This window comes from Triticum dicoccoides, chromosome 4A (genome assembly GCF_002162155.2).
Source record: "Triticum dicoccoides isolate Atlit2015 ecotype Zavitan chromosome 4A, WEW_v2.0, whole genome shotgun sequence".
Classification (NCBI taxonomy): Eukaryota; Viridiplantae; Streptophyta; class Magnoliopsida; order Poales; family Poaceae; genus Triticum; species Triticum dicoccoides.
Window position 1 is genome coordinate 632,069,398 of NC_041386.1, and position 6,887 is coordinate 632,076,284.

The 6,887-nt window shown below is 48.9% G+C and overlaps 1 pseudogene; it reads left to right on the forward strand.

Moving 5' to 3' along the window:
• The window catches only part of LOC119289468, a 29,891-nt pseudogene extending 27,998 nt beyond the window's left edge, over positions 1 to 1,893 (forward strand).
• Positions 1,894 to 6,887: the final 4,994 nt, after the last annotated feature.

Genomic DNA, 6,887 nt, shown 5'->3' on the forward strand with positions numbered 1-6,887 from the left:
GTGGGCGCGCCCCCACCCTTGTGGGCAGCCCGGGACTCTCCTGGCCCATCTCCGATACTCTGTGGGCTTCTTCTAGTCCAAAAATAAGTCCCATGAAGTTTTAGGTCAATTGGACTCCGTTTGATTTTTCTTTTCTGCGATACTCTAAAACAAGGAAAAAACAGAAACTGGCACTGGGCTCTAGGTTAATAGATTAGTCCCAAAAATCATATAAAATAGCATATAAATGCATATAAAACATCCAAGGTTGATAATATAATAGCATGGGACAATCAAAAATTATAGATACGTTGGAGACGTATCATGCTGCTCAAAGTACTTCCATATCTCTTTAGCTGAAATGTGATGCTCAAGACTCATTCAGAATGAGGGTTCAACACCCAGAATTAAAATTCCCATCACACGATCATCGATCTTTTGCCAAGACTTCCTTGCTGCATCATTATTTGGACTAGGTGGATCATCTGTCAGATGAGAAACAAAACCAGTTGTCCTCAAGACAGTCCGGGCAGAAAATGCCCATTCCTTGTAGTTTGAACCATCAAGCTTGATATCTATGATCAAAGAACCAAATCCGAAATCATTTCTTGCCATAGTGGTGAGAAGCCAGCAGCTGGAAACACCCAATCTGATAGCAGCTGCAGGCAGCAACAAGAGAAGAGTAGCAGACAACCACAAACATGAGCTAGATCTCACTGGATAGAAGGAGGAGCTTGCTGGATCTTGCTGCATAGAAGGGGGAACGCTTGGAGCTTGCTGTAGAGTAGGGAAGGCACCAAGAGCTTGCTGGAGAGCAGGGGAAGTATTCTCACAGAGTAGCTGTGAAGACACACAGAGGAGTTGCTGGAGGGCAGCTCCTAAAGGTTGATGACAAAGATGGGATGGGGCAGCGATGTGGATGTCTCCTTACCATATAGATCTGCCTGAATCACCTCACCGGCGGTGATTTCATTTGTGGCAGCTGGAAGAGGGACTAGGGTTTGGTCCTGCTCTGATACTATGTTAGGAAACATGAGGAAGAGAGAATGATTGAACAGTTTTCTGTATTGAGGAGGAGAGAGATATATACAAGGTTACATGGGCCTGGGCCTCTCTCTAGACTATGGGCCTGGGCCTGTACAAGACAAACACAACATATATACTTAACACAGGGACGTGTTCAAGAATTTTAGAGCACTGACTTATGTGCACATAGAGGGATGTGAGAATCCCTCTTCCTTGGGAGGGCTCGGATCACTTCCATCACTCTTCAGGTTAAAAATCAGCAGGTGCAGTACACTTGCAAACGCTGGGTCCTCCTCGCTAAATAGAGTTGCATCTGGTTCTGGTGGCATGGAGCCCGACAGCTCACTACAGATACCTACTATTCAGATTGATCTACCGTCCTTGCTGCTTCTTGAGCTGCTAAAGGTCTTTGCCACACCGAAAAGCTGGATATTATGAATGGGTCTGAGATGGAGAGCTTACCTGAACAATGGCTGCTACAGAACCTCCAATCCCTGCATTGTCTGTATATATCTGGTGCATGTGACTTGAAATCGTTCCCACCAAGAATGAAAAACCTGTGCTTTCTCGAGAGCTTTGCCCTACTTGGTGCTGGGCAAATCCAGTCACTGCCGTCTCTTCCCTCCTTGAAGTGCTTCGATCTTCTAGAATGTCATCCAGAGCTGGAGAAGAAGATTACAAAACATGGAAGCCCTGAATGGAAAAAAATTCCCACATCCCTGAGGCAGCAATAGGTATCTCCACCCTTCGACTCTCATCCTCGCTTAATTTATTGCTTGGATCTCTGCATTGTTGGATATCTGTTCTGACTGTGAACCAATGACAGGAGATTGGTGTTTCATCTTCGGCAAGAAATTCACCATGGAGGCTTTCAGAAAACTAAGGTAATTAACAATCTCTGGATAAATATATCAATTTTATCCTCATTTTTATTCTGAAATTCACCAAACATGCCTTCCTCATGGTGGATATGGTCTAGCTTTTTTCCTTGTTCTTCTTGATATCATCTCTATGTCTTGCCTTGCTATATATGAAGGCTGATGTGAAGTCCATTTCGCTTGAATGCATTCGTGAACAATGTAAAAGCTTATTGGTATTTTCTTCTTGTTTCATTTCTCTTTTTGAAACATTGCTTCTGAAGTGCAACTATCCTTATTTCTATCTTTGGATGTGTTTTCGCAGTTTTTACCGTGTAACAGTCCAACTGCATGCTACTATTGCAATTATTTTTAATTACCTCAAATTAATATCTTCCCGTTCTTGAAAACTAAAACATTTTTTTGGTTATCAGCTATGGTGACCGTATGAAACTTGCTTCCAACTCGTCGCGGCGCTAGTGGAAGAAATAGTTCAACAGAATGCTGACAAGAAGGTTCAATTGATGCCATCTATGTTGGGGATATTACTGCTGGGCGTAAACCGGCCTATCTGGGCCGGGTCAACTTCATCAGTAGTTCCAGAGTGATAAAGCCCAAGAAGGCAGATGAGGGCCTAAGGCCCGTAGCCGGTTCAAGACTTGTAGCTGTAAACCAGAAATTGTATATAAGCTTGTATTGTAAGTTAGGAATAAGGAGAGACCAACCCGGATACGAATATCGACCGGTGTTGGGACTCTGTGAACCGACGGGTGTCACCCGTGTATATAAGGGGACGACCCGGCGGCGGTTTAAGGACACAGACAACAACTCAAGACATAGGCGAAGCTTGTTTGCTCCCTAGTCATCGAAACCCCATCAATTCCATCACAACTAGACGTAGGCTTTTACCTTCATCGAAGGGGCCGAACTAGTATAGACTCTCTTGCGTCCCTGTGTCCGCTTTAACACCTTCAAGCTAACCCGTCGCATGGCTCCACGACTAAGTCCTTTCTCTAGGACATCTGCCGTGACAAAACCACGATAGTTGGCGCCCACCGTGGGGCTATCACACGATGGTTTCCGGTTCTTGGAGGGCCGCTTTGAAGGAGTCGAGGGCTACGCTGTAGGCCGGATGATGAAGAGTCGTTGCGGCAAGCTCTACATCGACGATGCAGGCTGGGGCCCCGAGGCCGGCTCAATTGAGTACGGGTACGGGTCCCCTTTGGTGGCATTCACGTTTTCATTGGCAAGATCGGTGAACCGGGACCTGAGCCGGACATCTGCACCGACCTCGTCGAGACAGCTCAGCGTGCGCGATCCGCCCGGGTTAAACCGGCCATGAAGCGTGCCTTCGTGGGAGTCATCCATGGAGGAAGATATGAGGACGGATCGGAATTTCGCGGCGCGACCGTCGTTTGTTCCGATGACGAGTCTTCGACTGGAGAAACCGAATCTCTTTATCAACTACAAGACGGCCGGATTGGGTGCTGTTCCGATGGCGACAGTATTTCGGACCCCTCTGATCTGCCCAACCGGGTTGGAATATTCATGACTGGCACGCAAGCAGCGCTTCATTCTTCGACCGCTGCGGCAACAACCTCTGGTTCAGCAGCGGCGACGGCTGCCGGGACAGGAGGCCCTGTGCGCCCGCCGGCTCAAGTCCTATTAGAGTTATTTGATGCATTCGCTGTGCTTATGGCGGAAGCTAATCCACCGGATCAGGATGTTCACAACGCGGAGATTGCAAAGGTAAAAGAACAGATCACCCAGGCCAAGGCAGATCTGGCAGCTGAGGACACCAGGATGGCTGCAGAGCGGGCCGCTTTAGACGCACAAGCCTACAAGCTTATGTTGGACCAGAGCGCGTCGCATGAAGTCATGAGGAGGAAGCACCGATCCTGTTTACCTCCAGTTTTCGAGGCCAGAGACCTTTTCAACACTCCAGGACCAAGAACCGGCAATCCGCTGGAGGGAAACCGGGCAGAAGCCCCTGGGACCGGTGCACCGGTTCAGCCTCGTCAGATGGACCCGCCTCGTCAAGACACCGTTATTCCTCAGGCTGCTTTAACACCTCTGGGTCACTACTCCAACCCAATGGACAATCTGGTGGCCGCTGCTGCACGGCTGGAGGCCATTCCAATTGAAGGTGACTCGCCGCAGGCAGTAGAGACGCGACGAGTCAAGGAACTTCTGAGGACAGCTTTGGTCCAACAGGAAGCGTACTCGTACAGCCGCGACCGCGACAGGAAGCGTACTCGTACAGCCGGAGCTATAGCAAACATATGGATGAACCGGCAGTGTCGAGTAATGAACGACGTGGAGCACCCCATGACAACAACCCGGTGGGTGGTGCTGATAACGCTCAGAGAGTGGTGGACCAGGCCCGCGCGCGCAGGGAGGCCGAGTTAGCCACACAGGATCAGGCTCGGCAGCTCACGCCGGTTCGTCCAACCACCTTGACTGAACCTGGTGTTACTTCTAGTTCTTTGGGGGTACCTTGCCTTATCCCCGCTTTACGCAATGTGTGCCTGCCCAAGGATTTCAAAGGCCCGCGCAAGGTACCAAATTACATGGCGGATCAACCTCCAGAGACATGGGTGGAGAGCTATGAGATGGCCATGGAGATGCTTGATGTGGATGACACGGCGTGTGCAAAATACTTCACCATGATGCTTGAAGGAACGACCCGTACTTGGTTAAAAAGCTTGCCGGCTAATTCTATCAGTTCATGGGCCCAATTACGAGCCCGGTTTATCAGCAATTTCAAGGATACCTGTAAACAGCCTATGTCGATAGTGGACTTAGCTGCATGCGTCCAGGAGGAAGGAGAATCAACGACTCATTGGGTGCGCCGGGTTTCACAAGTGTTGCATTCCTCAGACCGCATCAACGCTGACATCGCAGTATTGACCCTAGAAGGCAACTGCTGGTTTGGGCCCCCGAAGCTGAAGTTGGGATGGATGAAGCGTCATTGCATAGACATGGGGACCCTCATGGCCTCTTTGGTGAAATATGTTGATTCTGATAGTACCAAGGACCCCGAGTCTGATGATGACAAGACAGGGAAGGGAAAGAGGAACAACAATTCCAAAGGTCAGCAACATCACTGGGCAGGCAATGGTGGCGGAGGCAAGCGTAAAGCGGATGGTAACATGGACTTTGTGGCTAATACCAACGCACAGGACAATGGCCAGCGATGCAAGGGTAGACTGAAAAATCGTAATGGAGCAACCAACCCTAACCCAGACCGCCTAAACTATCTGCTAAGCCAGCCCTGTCCAAGACATGGGACGAAGGAGGCGCCAGCAAACCACCTTTGGAAGGATTGCTTTATTATGCAGGAGTTCAAGAATTCTAATAATTTCCGGTATGATCACGAATCTGGCGGTGGCTCAGGATCCGGGCCGGGTTACGGTGGAGGAAGTTCCGGTTCAGGATTCAATGGTAATCCGTGCGGACGTAATGGTCAAAATAGTCAGAACAACCAGGGTGGTTACAACCAACAGCAGCAACAGTCAGGTTACCAGAGCAACCCAAAGCAGTTGAGTAGTGGGCAGTACCATGTCTTCACCACTAGCTTGGACAAGCGAGAACGGAAGGTTCAGAGGCGGGCAGTCAACTCTGTTGAACCGGCCATACCCCGTTATCTACGTTGGTCTGAACAGCCAATCATATGGAGCAGAGAGGATCACCCTCCCCAGGTCGATAATCCGGGTCAGTTGGCTCTGGTGGTGGCGCCTCAGGTGGGAGGTTACAAGTTCACCAAGGTGCTCATCGATGGAGGGAACAACATTAACATCCTATACTATGAGACCTTCCATCGTATGGGACTAACAGATAAGAATCTCAAACCGTCTAATACAGTATTCCACGGTGTAGTGCCTGGCAGATCAGCATATCCCGTCGGTAAGATAGCTCTGGAAGTGGCCTTTGGGGATGATCATGATTCCAGGTCGGAGACATTGATGTTTGAAGTGGTGAAAATCCAAAGTCCATATCACGCCCTGTTTGGGCGACCGGCCTACGCCAAGTTTATGGCTCGACCCCGTTATGTGTATTTGTAGCTCAAGATGCCGGGTCACAAGGGGACAATAACGGTTCACGGAAGCCGCAAAATCGCTTTGGAGTGTGAGGAAGGAGATGCGGCCTATGCAGAGTCGGTCTGTGCCACCGAGGAGTTGAAGTATTATAAAGACAATGTTGATCCGGCGGACATGACTCCATTGAAGAAGCCAACTACAGAGCATGATCCGGCCCTGAAGTTCAAATCTGCAGCAAAAACTAAGCTTGTTGACTTCGTACCTAGCGATTCGTCCAAGTAGTTCAGCATCAGTGCCAACTTGGATCCGAAATAGGAAAGCGCGCTCATCGAGTTCATCCGTGAGAATCAGGACATTTTTGCATGGAAGCCCTCTGACATGCCAGGTGTACCGAGGCAACTCGCTGAGCACACACTTAATGTGGATCCTAAATATAAACCGGTGAAATAGTTCCTCCACCGGTTTAACGAAGAAAGACGCAAGGCGATTGGAGAAGAGGTAGCCAGGCTCTTAGCAGCTGGCTTTATTGTTGAAGTTTTTCACCCTGAGTGGCTTGCCAATCCGGTGCTGGTCCTCAAGAAAAACGGCACCTGGCGCATGTGTGTGGATTACACAGATCTTAATAAAGCTTGTCCAGCAGATCCTTTTGCCCTCCCCCGTATTGATCAAATTATTGATGCTACGGCTGGTTGTGAGCGTTTAAGTTTTTTGGATGCATATTCTGTCTATCTTCAGATCAAAATGACAGTTAAGGACCAGGAGAAGACGACATTTATAACTCCCTTTGGAGCCTTCTGCTATGTGTCTATGACCTTCGGGCTCAAGAGTGCCCAGGCAACTTATCAACGGTGTGTAAAAAATTGTCTTCACAAGCAGATTGGCCGTAATGTACATGCTTACGTGGATGATATCGTGGTTAAGTCTAGGGAGAAGGAGACTTTGATTGATGATTTGAAGGAAACCTTTGATAACCTGAGGACATACA